We start from the raw sequence: 14,665 nt of genomic DNA, 5'->3' as shown, positions 1-14,665 counted from the left end.
CAGCACCCTTATTTCCAGACCGGCAAACTTGTCATGAGGCCCAATGTCTGTGAAAGCCTTGCAGGGAAGAAAAAAGATAATCAATACTGCATGGTGCATTCAGTTATGGGCCGTTTCTGCTGCAAGCATCTCCATTCCTACCACACGCTTTGCAACCAGGCGAAACATGTCTTTGCATCTATAAAGGAACTGCCACAGGCTGAGAGGAGGAGCGTGCTATGTAGGACCCGCCCAGAGTCACAGCTGCGGGTGGGCAGCAACCAAAGCTGGATTTGTGGAGGAAGAGAGAAGCAAAGTAGACAGCGGGCTCGGTATAACTTTAGCAATTTCACAATGAAAACAATGAAGCTACAGAGCTTTTTATAAAATAGAAAAAAAATAAAAGAAATATGGGATTTTTTTAACAAAACCTATTCTGAAAAACAACGCACGGACCAGAAAAATAATATAATGAATCATAATGTTTTAGGCAAAATTATATGAATATCCAGGCAAAATGTATGCAGATCATATTCTTGTAAACAAAAATAACATATTTTACCAAATAAAGCCCTGATAGCATGTTAATCTGGCGGTGGTTTGTCAGAGTTTGCTTTAACCCTTCCTCTGTCTTTAAAATAAATTAACGGTTGCAGGGATGAGTATGTTTCACCCAAAAAGCATGAATACAATTCTCTCTTCTTTAATCTTTTATGAGAAAAGGAAACTATTGAATACCTGCTTTTGTTTTGATACGGAGGTGCGTTAAGTTCCTCTCGATCAGAGAGGTGCATTTCTCAGACAGCAGAAATGCACCGTTCCTGATCTTGTCTCTGTAGATGTGTTAGTTTTCTTTTGCTTTCCTTGATGACCCCCTTATAAGGTACTGTGATATATACTGATGTTCTAGAAAGATTGCATAAGACCTCATTGCTGCGCAGTGAGGTTTTCTGCGCATAATAGTGGCCACATACATCTGATGCATGTTGGCACCAGGGGCGTTGCTAGGGGGGGGGGGGCTAAGGGGGCTATAGCCTCTGATCTTTTGGTTGTAGCCCCGGATAGAATCTCAGGAGCTACAGCCAAAAGACTAGCTAGCCCCCAGTCCCAACAGTTCCGACATCAGCATAGCCCCGGGTCTTTTCCAGACCTAGCAACTCCCCTGGTTGGCACTCTGTTTTCTTTTACTCCATTGTCAACTTCAAAGGTGAAAGTCTGTCCGAGATGTTGGACTTTCCATTGATAACATGGATTCTTATTTAGAAAGTGCTAAAAAAAGCGGAAAAAACAATACATTTCCTGGTTTGGAGCAGTTCCTAGTTGCCTACCTTTCAATTTATTGATAGTAATAACGACAGCTTCCCCCATGAATATACGCTACAAATCCTGCAGCTCAGAATCGAGGCGAAAATGGTGTGTTCTCTCAGAACCCACTTTACCAGCTTTTCTCTGTAAAATAATATATCTCTTTTGGTTTTAAAGTCTGACTGCTCAAAATAAAACAGCACATAGATGAAAAAATGATGCTAACTTTGAAGCCTACATCACATTCTCTGGCCATAACCGTCTACTGACTCCTAGAATCCGAAACCAAGAGGAGAATTGGGGCCAAGTGGAACCTTCAGTGCAGTTCATGTGTGCATCTGCCATGATGCTTGCTTCAGTGAACGGATATTCCATCTTTGCCTCTCCAGATGTGTTGTACTACAACTCCCACCAGCCCTTTCCAGCATAGCCAATAGTGAGAGATCATGGGAATCTTCTGGACGTATGCCCATTTGAAATATCTTTGGGGACTGGCACATTATGTGTTCTTCCATGCCCAGAGACCTCTCAGTGAACTTATCAAATATTAATTGGAAGAGTCAGCTTGAAGACCTCTAACAGTGAAATAGTCTGTTAAGTTTACTATGGTACAATAGCATGGTTCTCGGTTTCAAAAAATGAACTTCATTTACTTTTGAAACAGCCTTTTAGGTAATGACTGTAGTGTAGAGGGTATTAAAGGGGTGTCCGGTCAAATGTTTGAATGCAATTGATCGAATGACAAAATGCTCGAGTCAATTTGACCGAAAACAAAAAGGTCTATTTTTTTTTTAAGTATATATATAGTTTTTGCTCTAGTATAGGTTAAAAAAGGTGTTTTAACACCAAAAACCGGGGTTTGGGCCCCCCCCCCAAAAAAAAAAATTGACCCTTTTTTTTGGTCAAATTGACTCGAGCATATTGTCATTCGATCAAATGCATTCGAGCATTTGACCTATAACCTTTTAAAGGTACATCCTCAAAATGAGACCCAGTACATGGGAGTGTCAACAGCCCCAATTCACCTTATCATTGAATTTCTTGTTGGTAAAAGACTGGCTATGGTGAAAGGTTGCCACAGTGGTGTTAAAGGTGATACCTAATGCAAGTGCTTAAATAGTCACATGTCAGATGAGCCCTCAGGGAATCTACACAGCAAAGAAGGAATGCAGCTCAATGGAGACTTTCTCCACTACATCTTGCTAAACCGGTTCGAATCTGTTACTCTAGGACAGCAAGCTCAAGGATGTATATCCTTTTTGTGCTCTGCAGCAAAAAAGTAGATTGCCATGATAAAGATATTAAGCAGTACACATGAAGTTTCGCTGGTGTTAAAAAAAAAATCAGAAGTATAAGGTAACCATTAGTAAGTTAAAACAGATGATGAGTTGATAAATTACAATAACGCTGCATCTGGTGTACCATCCTTATGGAGTGAGTTCTCACCCAGTCCTCAAACAGTGAAACTATTAAGAGTAGATAATTCACATGCGTTTGTTTGTTTGTTCGTTCGTTTGTTCGTTCGTTTGTTCGTTCGTTCGTTCGTTCGTTCATTCGTTCATTTATCATATCGACATTAGATCATACATATACATCATAGATTCAAATAAATAGCAAAGCATGCATTCATTTTGTTAATACATACAATAAAACAATAATTAAATAGATTGACAACCCATACAATGATTAATTATAAGAGCAGTTCCACAAAACATTAAGGAGCACATGTTCTTGGGGGGCGTAATGTGAATGAAAAGCAGAAAAGCCTTGAGTAAGGCTTAAACACCTTTCATTTACGTAACACCCAATTTTCAAGCATTTGCAGTACGGAACGCAACTTGCTTTTCCGCCACCTCCTTACTCTCTGCCATACAAACAAGACAGCATCTGCACCAGCATTGATGTTCATGCCGGCGACGATGCTGGAGATCCCTGTGGGGTCTGCCTGCTTAATGGACTAGCATTAAGTGGCAGACCCTATAGGTTCCATTGCACACGCTTGCTGCCATATGAGCATGGCAGGGAGCGTGTACAGTTACAATGATATCCTCCTGGACATTCTCGCATTTCGGGGAGGGTTTAATTTCAATCGGGAACATTGCTTACCCTGCATGCATGGTAACCAGTGTTCCTAGTTGAAATGAAACTTGCATGGCAAGTGGCGCTCACAAACAAAGGTAGCATGCCAAGCAGTGTTTACACACTGTGCATTGCAGTGTCTAAATTTAGAGAGCGAAAGGCTTCATACACGCATTTACGCCGCCTTTTGCCCTTTACATCTGCACCCTACAGTGCAAATGATGAAAATGTTGTGGTTGGGGGGGCTGCTTATGTTACAGTGTAAACATAATGGGCCTCATTACGACCCTGGCGGTAGCAGTGCCCTTATTAAGGGCACGGCTGCCGCCGGTAATTAATTTTTTACTGGGTCCAAGAAAAGGGCAATAACCAGGTTATGCCGACCTTAGCAGACCCGGTAATTGCCCTTTTCTTGGACCCAGTAAAAATCAATCTCCATTCCCATTTGAGCCCCATAGGGGCTAATGACGGGCCCGTTGTTAGCATGCTGGCCCCCTCGCGGGACCCGCTAAGGACGTCTGGTAAAACCAGACGTCCAGAGCCGATCCCACAAGGGGACCTCGTAATAGGGCATCCCGTAATGAACGGTGCCGGTCCCGTACCGGCACCGTTAATTGCGGGAGAGCCTGCGTCCTAATGAGGCCCATTGGCTCCCTGCCGTCATATTATGAATTTGGGCAACGTGAGCCCCCAAGACTATTCCTATCCATCAGTAAATTCATGTTGCTGTTTTCAAAAATGTTGATCGCCTCAACCAAGTTCTAAAGAGATACTTAACTACTAAAGAAGTAATCGTCTAGTCATTAGTTCGAAAACAAAAGAGCATAGCTTCCAAGGATGATCTTATGCCACAAATGAGACTTTCAAGTGTTGTCTCCTTAGGTCTAAATAGAGAGGGCAAATTAGAAAAAAAAATTGTCTCACTATCACTTACATCCCTACAATAGGAACAATTATCCCATACGTTGTTATCCAAATAATGCAACTGTACTGCTAGCGGGAGGATGCCAAGCCTATCTTCTCTCTCTTGTACATCCATATTTTTATGTATGGTCAAAATTCCAGGCTCACCAGAGTGTAATCAAATTGTCTTGACCCGTCACCTGACACACAGGTCAATTTCACAGGACAATCCCCCTTTATCCTGACATTACAGGCTCTTAGTTGCCCTTAACTTCATGAAAAGGAGCCTCAAACGTTTGGGATACAACAGATCCGAGTATGTCTCATATCCAAACTATAGACTTTTGTTCCAATAGAGGGTGAGCGATGCAGTACTTTGTATTTTAAAAGCTAAAAATTCATCCTCTCTCTCAAGATACCTAGGGCCTCATTACGAGTCTGGCGGACTCGGGAATTATTCTGGCACCTGGCTTCACGGAAACACCAGGGGATAACAACCCTGGTGTTCCTGGAAGTCAGGCGCCGGAAAAATGTCAATCCCCATTCCCATTGAGTCCCATATGACTCAATGGGAATGATGGAAGCACAGGCACTGTTAATAACGGTGCCAGTGCTTCCTGGAAAGTCTGCGGGGTGGGTGCCGTCTTGCCCGCCAGGACACGCCTGACGGGCGGGGCGGCAGCCGCCTGCAGACTCAGAGTGTGCCGGTCCGGTAACAACAGTGCCGGTAGGTTTACCGGCACCGTTGTTACTGGACCGGCACACTCTGTTGAGGCCTCTAGTCTTGATTGTAGACCTAGCTGACATATCAATCGACTCAGGATATTGCCAGAAATTGCAGCAACCCAAGCTAAGCAAGCAATTTCTGATATGGACGAACCATGGGGTACATTTCCCTCCCTGCTGTGACAAAAGATATCTGGCAGTATATATGTATTTTGTTGGATAGGATGAACTGCACAATCTATGCCAGAACAGAACTGGCTTAATCAGTGCTAAGTGCCTCAGGCTCTGGATGTTAAATTCTAGCAGTAGCGGGATTATTGGAGTAGACATGGGAAGCTCAGTGATATTTTTCAGAAAACCATTATCTGAAACAACTAATTGGTTCAAATCCATTTGGCACCACATTTTGGCTCTCGGAAGGGGAGCATGACAGACCTGCTGCCGGTAAGCTTCTCTTGAGACTTTCAAAGCACCCGCTCCATAATCTCTAGAAAATGTAGCAATCACCCCACTATACCTCTTAAGAACTAGGTTGGCTGTGTCCACTTGATCATGCCACAGTCCTTTTGAGGTTACTCGCAACCCAAGTTAGTTATATGGACTAACCTGTTCAATGTTCTCACTGTTAACAGAGATATTGACACAAGGTATGTGCTTCAGTTTCTTTAAGATTACCATCTATTTAGTCTTGGATTACATTAACTTCCAACCCATTGGGCCTCATTACGAGGAAGGAGGTAACCATGCCACTTTTAGCAGCATGGCTACCCCCTTACTGGGTACCGGGTCCGGGTTCCTTGAATGAGGAATTACCGGGCCATTCCGGCCTTGGAGGGCCCGGTAATTCCTCATTCAAGGAACCGGGACCCGGTACATCCCCATTCCCATTCGAACCCCCATAGGGCTCAATGGGAATGGAGATGATGCTAACAACGGGCCCGTTAATAACGGGCCCGTTGTTAGCATCCTGGTCTGCTCGCGGGACCCGCTAAGGACGCCTGGTAAAACCAGGCGTCCTTAGTGGGTTCCCACAAGCAGACCTCGTAATGGGGAGGTAAGGTGTTGACGGCTTCGACACCTTTACCAGCGCCGTTAACCCCTTACCGCCTTCCTCGTAATGAGGCCCAATACAGAACCCTTCAAAAATAGAGAATTGCTTAATCAAATCTTTCTAGGTCAAAGAGACCAATGCTGTGTCGTCGGTAAACATGAACGAAGGGAATTTATCACCACCTATTGACGGCGCAACTGTCGGGGTAGAAAGCAAGTATCGATCACTTGATTTATAAAGTGGTCAAACAATTTGGGAGCCAAGATACAACCCTGGTGCACCCCTTTTAAATTTGGGAACTTTTGTGTTGTTTCACCCATCTTACTGATGCATCTTACCCACTGTATAATAGTTGCACTTCCAATATGTAGGAGCAAGGCACTTCTAGTTTAGCCAACTACTCCCATAGTCTAGTTCGAGAGACACAGTCAAATGCAGTTCTCAGATCTATGAACATCACAAAGAGGTCTATTTTTCTGACAATTGCATTTTATGAATGAGGAGATGCAACCTGAAGCACTGATGAATTGTGCTTACCACATGCTGGAAACCTGCCTAGTGGTGGCTAATTGGTCTATGTTCCGTACACTACTCTTCCAGGTTGGAAAGCACAACGTTGCCAAACAGTTTGCTTTCAGAATCCAACAGGGATATCGGGCGATAATTAGCCAGTTGTTCTCTTTCCCCTTTTTATATATCGGGACTATCGCGGCACTTGTCCATGATTTTGGTACATTATTAGCTGATGTGATAACATTGAAATGCTGAGACAAATGAGGAATCCATATGTGAGGTTCCGATTTATATAGGTCCATAGGGACCTTGTCCGGACCAAGGGACTTATTCACTTTTTGGGAGAAGTTGGCTCTGAAAAACGTCAACTGAGCAAACCAGAGAGTCATGTACTAAGTTACTCGTGATGAGGAGCTCCTATGTTGGGTAGGATCGGAGGAATTATCGCTATACAGGTTCTGGAAGTGGGTTGCCCATGCCACTTCCAGGATATTGCCATGGGCTCATCTCATCACTTTTGCCAGTACTAATCAGACGGCTGAAGGTTTTGCTATCAATGGCATCTAAGAGTTTGTCCCAAGTAACAAACGTATATTCCCGTTCTTTCATCCGTATGATAGGTTTATAATTCCTTCTTGCCAGAACAAGGTCACGTCTATAAAGGGTGGTGGTGGCCTTCGCACAGCATATTAAAATATCCTTCACTATCCTACATTTTCTATCAAACCAAGGGCACTTTTTAAAGGTTGATGCCCTATTATCGGAACATGGTTTCATGACCTAGGTATAAATCTTGCAAGGGGAGAAACTCTTCATATATCTTAGGAATGGTTTCAGGTTGGGTAATTCCAAACCATATAATTGAATGCCTGGATGTGCCCGTGGTGTGTATGTCACATTTCTATCGGCTGTCGGTGCGTGCGACCAATCATTGTCACCTAGGTCCACGCATATCCTTATGAGTCGGTGGTCGCTATCTTCTCTCTCTTGTACATCCATATTTTTATATATGGTCAAAATTCCAGGCTCACCAGAGTGTAATCAAATTGTCTTGACCCGTCACCTGACACACAGGTCAATTTCGCAGGACAATCCCCCTTTATCCTGACATTACAGGCTCTTAGTTGCCCTTTACACCAAGTCTGGGTCATATCTAGTGCAACACTATGCTGCCTCTTTTGTTTAGTGCCATTTAATTCGGGAATGCCCCATACTTCATCTCCCTGATCGATTAATCTGTTGTCAGTTCAAGGGGTAGAAACTGAATGTTAAAATCTCCTGCTACAATTATAACACAATTAGTCGATGCAGTCTCTTCCACGAGTCGATACGTGAAGTCACAATTTGAATGGCGTTCATTCCCCTTTCGAGTGGTTGACGATTATATACATGTTAATTAATGAAACCATCATTCGACTTTTTTAGAACCATATCTAATTCTTGTATGGCAATGCTCCCACTGTCCGTGGTAACAACTGTTGTAACTATTGCCAGATCTATCCAAGTAAATGAAACACCACTTTGCCTACCCTTGTGTCATTTAATATAAAGAATGTCCTATGAAGCAAAACCTTGTAAGCTAATAGCCGTTGTGGCAGAGGTCTCTTGGAATCCACACGCCTAGAAACTCATCTTTCAGACAGAAGGCTAGAATCTGTATGGGAAACAGGGACCAGATGAAGACGGATTGACCAGGCTCTCCGTTCATCACCTGTTTTGCACAGTTCATATGAAGAGGATGCCGGTTGGCTCGTTTTGTCTGGAATTGAGGAGAAGTGGTGGTGTAACACCTACCAGGAAAGTGATAGGTGATCTGTAGGGCAGTCCGGTCATCTTTCTGGGAGTGCAGGTCTCAAGTATCTTAGGAGCGCTAGTGAGTGAGTGTATTCACTTAAAACATACCTCTGAAATCTGAATTGCCACTGGAATCTCCCAGCATAGCCGGAACCAGTCATCCCAAGGAATAAGCGGTCATGCCAGAGCTGGTACTATGCAGGCTTTGTGAGTCCTCTAGTGATGGTTACTGGCTGCATGTGAGTATGGGATCAGTTGAGGGCCTCAGGGGAAACTTAACACAATCCACACAGACAGGAGAAAGCAAATGGTGGAGCTGACAACTCCTCTATCAGAAAAAGGTAGCAAAGGAGGAGGCATTGGCAGTAGCCATTCCTGTCTGGGCCCAGCAAAGTGTTCTTATTTGGGTTAATAGTAGCTCCAGAGCACTAACAGCTGGTGGGTGAAAAGGGCTGCGGTCCAGAATCCTTATGATTATGGCATACTCGCTTTAAGGCCTGTTATGAAGAGGTGCACTAGTTAACAACTTAAACATAATGCTGATGCTGTAAATGTGTTAATTGACCACAAAACGTGTAAAAGTAAATGAAGAGCATCGATTGGATATGACACCGAAAACAAGCATTTAGTGTGGAACGCCATTGCCATTGCAATATCTTTTTAGTGGTAAACTATTTGAAAGACTTCACAAGATTTTTTCCATAGCTATTTTGTGCAGTTAATGCAGTTGTAACATGGTTGGTGTTTTTCCCCTTTCTAAAAACAGTTGAAATGGGAGGTTGGCCTAGTGGGAGGACAAGGTGGGCGCAAAGGGATACCGGTCACCGGTAATGACACCGGTGCCGGTAATCCCTTTGTGCCCTATTGCGAGGTCCCTTTGCGGGTCCTTCCCTTAACGCCTGGTTTTACCAGGCGTTAAGGATGGGACCCGCAAAGGGATACCGGGGTCAATAATTGACGCCTTCCCCCTTCCCATTGAGACCTATGAGAGCTCAAATGGGAATGGCTTTACAAATGAGGACTTACCGGTCCCACCAAGGTCGGACTGGGCCGGTAAATCCCCATCCCACCAAGTCAGTGGCAGTACCGTTATTGGTGTTAGTCATGGCGCTAATAGCGCCATGACTAGCACCAACCTCGGAATGAGGACCTTAGTCTTTCTAAACCACTCATCTGCCATTGTTATGGCCTCGGAGGGCTGAGGCCGTCCGGGCCCTCATTGGATTACACAATCAATCAGAACATTTTATAACGTGGCAAATGTAGCAGAGGCGAAAATAAATATTACACTTTTGTTTAAAAATATGATGCATAATGTGCCTGTTTGCAATAGGCGTTGTATTGCCTAAGTTCAGGCTATGGTGTTGGAATGAGTGAGGAGTCACACATGAGCATGACCCATGTAGTTAATGATGCTGGACAGACAATTGTTCCATGTGTGGTCTGTTTGTATCACCTCTAGCGGTGAAGCAGTGATATCGTAGCTCATTGTAGTTCTTGGCTATGCAAAATAGAACTTTAATTCAGAAGACTTCCAAAAAAATACACACACACACACACACACACACACACACACACACACACACACACACACACACACACACACACCCCCCCCCCCCCCCCCCCCCCCCCCCCCCCAACATCTACACAGCCAATCAAATCAAATAGAAACCCTCTCTCTGTTCCCTCCACTTCCACTCACCCACACATAGTTCCACCTGTAGTAAAAGCAGAGCTGGAACATGAGCCAGTGACATGACGTAACAGAGCTAATAAAAACAAGCCTCGTTTGAAAGTGTTTGCCTCTTCATCCAGGAGAATTATATGTCTAAGCTAGGGACAGAGGAGTGAAGGCCTTGTGAACAAACAGTATTCTAATTCTACCTCAAGATTTCTGCTTCACAAGTCGTGCACACGCCATGATAGACAGCTTCAGAGCTTGAAACACATGCCACCAGATATCACACATGAGAATCTTTGTCAGTGCTGTCCAATCGGCTTTGTCAGTGCTTGCAAAGTGTCCTTTGTTTTGTTACTTTTGGAAAGCTGTCATACCACATTTTCCAGAGCACCTCCTACAGTCTACTCCTACCATTGCAAATCTGCATGTGGAATACGTAATGTATTGCATATATTTGCATTTGTTTGCTTCACAGACTAATGTAAAAAAAATAGATATGAATTGTTGATAAATGCATATTTATTCCTTGCGCGTATCCACCCAAGTAGACATTTAAATAATGTAATGCTCAACAAGGACCCTGTTCATCACATTTATGGAAGAACAACAGCCTATAGCAGGTTGCCCTTTACCAAACCTTTTAATTCTGTAATGGTTTTGAATAATGAACCACATTATTCCATCTACTGAAAGTCGTGTGGGCTGGGAGAGTCTCTGCAGTCCAGTTCTGATTTTATGGAATGTATGCACCGTGTTTCCAATTGATGAATAGTTGTAATGTATTCCCAAACTCATGCATATTTCTACTTTTTTGCGCGTCTGCCTGTGCAATGACCAGACTGCAGTCTGTTGGCAGTAAATACAATGCTTGACATATTTTCTACATTTAATACATTTTTTTCTTTCTACTGTATGACCTGGTTTGGGTCCTCCAGGTATGCATGCAAGTAACATACCATTTAAACATGTGATGTGCATGTAGTAGTCATGTAATGTGCATGTGAAGCATCATGAATGCCGGTCAAGTGGCACAGCGAGTAGAGCGCTCGCTTTGACATCGGTGCAGAGCCTGGTAATGCAGGTTCGAATCCCGGCGGGGCCAAACTCAGCCTTTCATCCTTCCGAGGTCGATAAATGAGCACCACACACCGTGGGTAATAATAAGCAGCGCTCAGATACCTGAGGGTTTGTAGCGCTATATAAATGCCAAATTATTATTATTATTATTATTTATTATCGTAGAGCCCTCAAGTGCAGTCTGTTGGTCTCAGGTAAGATAGCAGTATTTAACCATGTTGCTCGTGCCCACTTTTAGTGCAGCATACCAATATTAGTTCTCCGAGTCCCATGTCAAGTTCGGTCCTGACCAGCAACCACATATTCACTGACATAGCAAATCACACAGCACCCCACACACAATTGCTAAATAAAATGTTACAGAACTAGTCATCGGACCAAACATTGGCTGTGGGCGCTTTGAAACAGAATTGACTTACTGTATAAGCGCCTAACAAATGCACAATAAATATATAAATAAATACATTTGCATGCAATAACACATGTATTGTAAACTGTAAAGTCCTTCTTCTGTAACACAAAGCACTGTTTATTATGAATGATCATACTACGGTCTGTAGAATTCCCAGATAACCTCAACATATGATCTAATCACTTGAGTGGCTGGAAGTAGGTTTTGGCGTAATTCAAGTAGTCATGACCAGGGCGTGTTTCGTTTTCTCATGTCTTCAATTAACTCCAGTTGAAATAATGGAGGCACTCCAAGTATTGTGGACCTTTTAGTGACATTATTAGGTAGCCAGCCATGAGCTGTCAAGTAGGCGCTTCTCAGGAAGGATTCTGGGCACATTTGGATGTATGGTTTGCAGTCGACTTCCCTTCACTGTCACCACAATGTATGCAGGTTATCTAAGGCTGCACAGCATTGTGAAATCTATTCGTCAATATGCCACTTTAGAGTGCATAATAGTTTGTTATGAGGATTTTTTGGGGAGAATCGTATTTATTTAATTGCTTCTCCTGAATAACACACACCATAAACACTTTGTATGCACACATTAATATATTGAATTATATTTATTTTAGTTAGGGTAATTATTGAGCTGAAAACTATTTTCAAAAAGTGACAGAATACTGTAGAAGATCAGTGAGGAAGAGAACATGGAAAGTAGTAGTCAGTTCACAGCAAGGATGAGGTGGAAATGACTGGTCAGTGGTGGTCTTGGCCGGGAAGGTAGATACGGGTGGGGCATCTTTAGGTTTGGCTGCGGATGAACAATTAGAAAGGGGCGCTGACAGGTGTTTGTTGAAACGTTGATTTTTGTGCTCCCTTCTGACCTGCACAAGGATCAGAGCGAGTCCCCAATTGCAATATGCAAAATAATGTGAGATTTATGAAGTGAGATTTTTTGGGGGGGGGTTCTCCCAATTATATGCAGGGGGAGAACCTTTTGGGGCCCCATACCTCCCCTACATTACACATTACCCTAACCTACCCCCACATATAATTGTGACGACATTTTCGGATTCAGCATTTTCAGGGTCGCAGTCCTTGAATGATCCAATTTTGAAAGGCTGTCTCTGATATTTGGGAACCTATATTCGAATCTTCTCTTCTGTTGAATAAGGTACATTTTTTTGAAATGTTAATTAAATACCTGTGACGAGACTATGGCCATGTCCGTACAAGGGGGGAAGATCTGACTCCAACCCCCTCTCAATCCAGAGGCCGGATGCCTGAATGCAGGCTCCCCTGGGCCTCCTTACCTTGATGACGGAGTCCCGGGGAGGTGAGGGAGCTGCCAAGGGATGCTGTGTTTTCCCGGGTGCTGTCAGGTGCTCAAGGAGAGAACCCGCAGGGGCGACTAGGTGGTGGAAGACGAAGAGCAGGAACTGCCAAAACCAGAGCCGGAGCAGCACATGCACCGGAGCAGGAGTCTCAGCAGGCAGCACACCGTCCACGTGACAGCAGCACAACGCCCTTCAGTGTGGGTGATGGTACACCGTAGCGGAACCGACTTAACCACCAGGCAATGCCAATGGTTGGAAGGGCGTTCTAGAGGGCCGCAGCGGTGGGGCAATAGGGTAATCCTATCCGCAATTTTTTTTTGTTGTGCCAATCTGTGCAGAAAAAGGGGGCAGGGTTTAAGACCCTTTCTGAAAGTTTTCCGTTGCCTTCCATACACACCCTACGAAATAGAGAAGCAGCCAGCAAATCAGAGTGGGGGGAGGGAATTGTAAGGAATAGAATGAAGGGGTTTTGGTGGGTTACATGGGTGAGGTGTCAGAGGTGCAGGAGGAGGACAAAGGGGCAATCAGGAGGACTGAAGGAAGGCATGTGGAGGCAGTTATAGGAGAGATGAGTACTGCAAAATGGATGTGCATGAGTGATAGTGAGAAGAGAGAGTGGAGAAGTGGGAGTAGAGGTAGAAGTAGTGAGTGGCAGTGGTAGTCAGAAGAGGAGGTGGTAGCAGATAGAGTGGCAATAAGAGGTAGTGTGAGATATTGGTAGTAGGAAATGGGAGTAGTAGAATTGGAGAGGTGGTAGTAGTACTAGTGAGGCAGTAGTAATAGAAGGGGAAAGAGGTTAGTAAGTAGTAAATAAGTACTAGTAGAAGGCCTAGTAGTAGTAGAACTGAGACAGTAGTAGTGGAGGAATGGTAGTAGTGGAGCAATAGTGGTAGTAGCAGAAGAGTGGTAGTAGTAGAGCAGCAGTAGTAGAGGATAAGTGCTAATAGAGGTGGTAATAGTAGAGATGTGGTAGTGGTAGTAGGAGAGGGAATAGTAGAGAAAGTAATAGCTAGGGGTGGAGAGGAGATCAGAGGGACAGTAGGTTGAAATAGAAGAAGAGGGAGGAGAAGGAGAAATAATAGAAGGACTAGGTAAGTCTGTGCATGACTGACTTGGATGAACAACGTGTGTTCAAGGCACTAATTCCTAAATTCCCAATAGAACACTAAGCAGGGCTATGTGGGGCTAGGCGAGGGAGAGCTAGAAGTAAACCAATGACTCAGGGTAACCATTGCAGACTTAGCCCAAGGAGAAAGACAGTGGGGTACCGGGCCCTAGCACTAACTGATGTTACAGACGACTAAGCTAGGGTGGGGTGGGGGGGGGGAGAAGAGAGAGAGAGAGAGAGAGAGAGAGAGAGAGAGAGAGAGAGAGAGAGAGAGAGAGAGAGAGACCTAGTGCCAATTATCAAAACCTGTTTAATAATTACATTCAAATGGATTGTGTGCTCCCACGTATTCCTCATTTTATGATAATTATCTCTCCAGCTTCAGCTGCTTTGGATACATTTTTCGACAGGGGGCGCTGTGTGACGTCTTGTCGAGTCGATGTCCCTCGAGCGCCCCTGTTCAACTGTCAACATCATCATCATCAGTTTAAGTAGCGCACACAGGGCCCGTTGTCTTCAGTTCCGTTTTTCCGAGCTAACGCTTCGAAGAATTACAGCATTCTTCAGTTCTTCTGTGAACTTCGACAGTTATTTTCGTTTCGAAAATGTATTCCCCATCGGCTCCATCAACACCTAAAATGGGCTTCAAGAAGTGCCAAGACTGTGGCTCGAAGATGTCTTTCCGCGACCCCCACCGCATATGTCTGTGGTGTCTTAG

General features: G+C 44.1%; 1 protein-coding gene across 5 annotated transcripts in view; it reads left to right on the top strand.

Annotated features, from left to right (window-relative positions):
• Positions 1 to 14,665, top strand: part of RIN2 (Ras and Rab interactor 2) — a 1,069,632-nt gene that overhangs the window by 349,303 nt on the left and 705,664 nt on the right. The gene's annotated exons all lie outside the window — the stretch shown is intronic.

This window comes from Ambystoma mexicanum, chromosome 4q (assembly GCF_040938575.1).
Source record: "Ambystoma mexicanum isolate Mex_15411 chromosome 4q, UKY_AmexF1_1, whole genome shotgun sequence".
NCBI lineage: Eukaryota > Metazoa > Chordata > Amphibia > Caudata > Ambystomatidae > Ambystoma > Ambystoma mexicanum.
The sequence above is the reverse complement of the archived record's forward strand: the minus strand, read 5'-3'. Positions and strand labels throughout refer to the sequence as shown.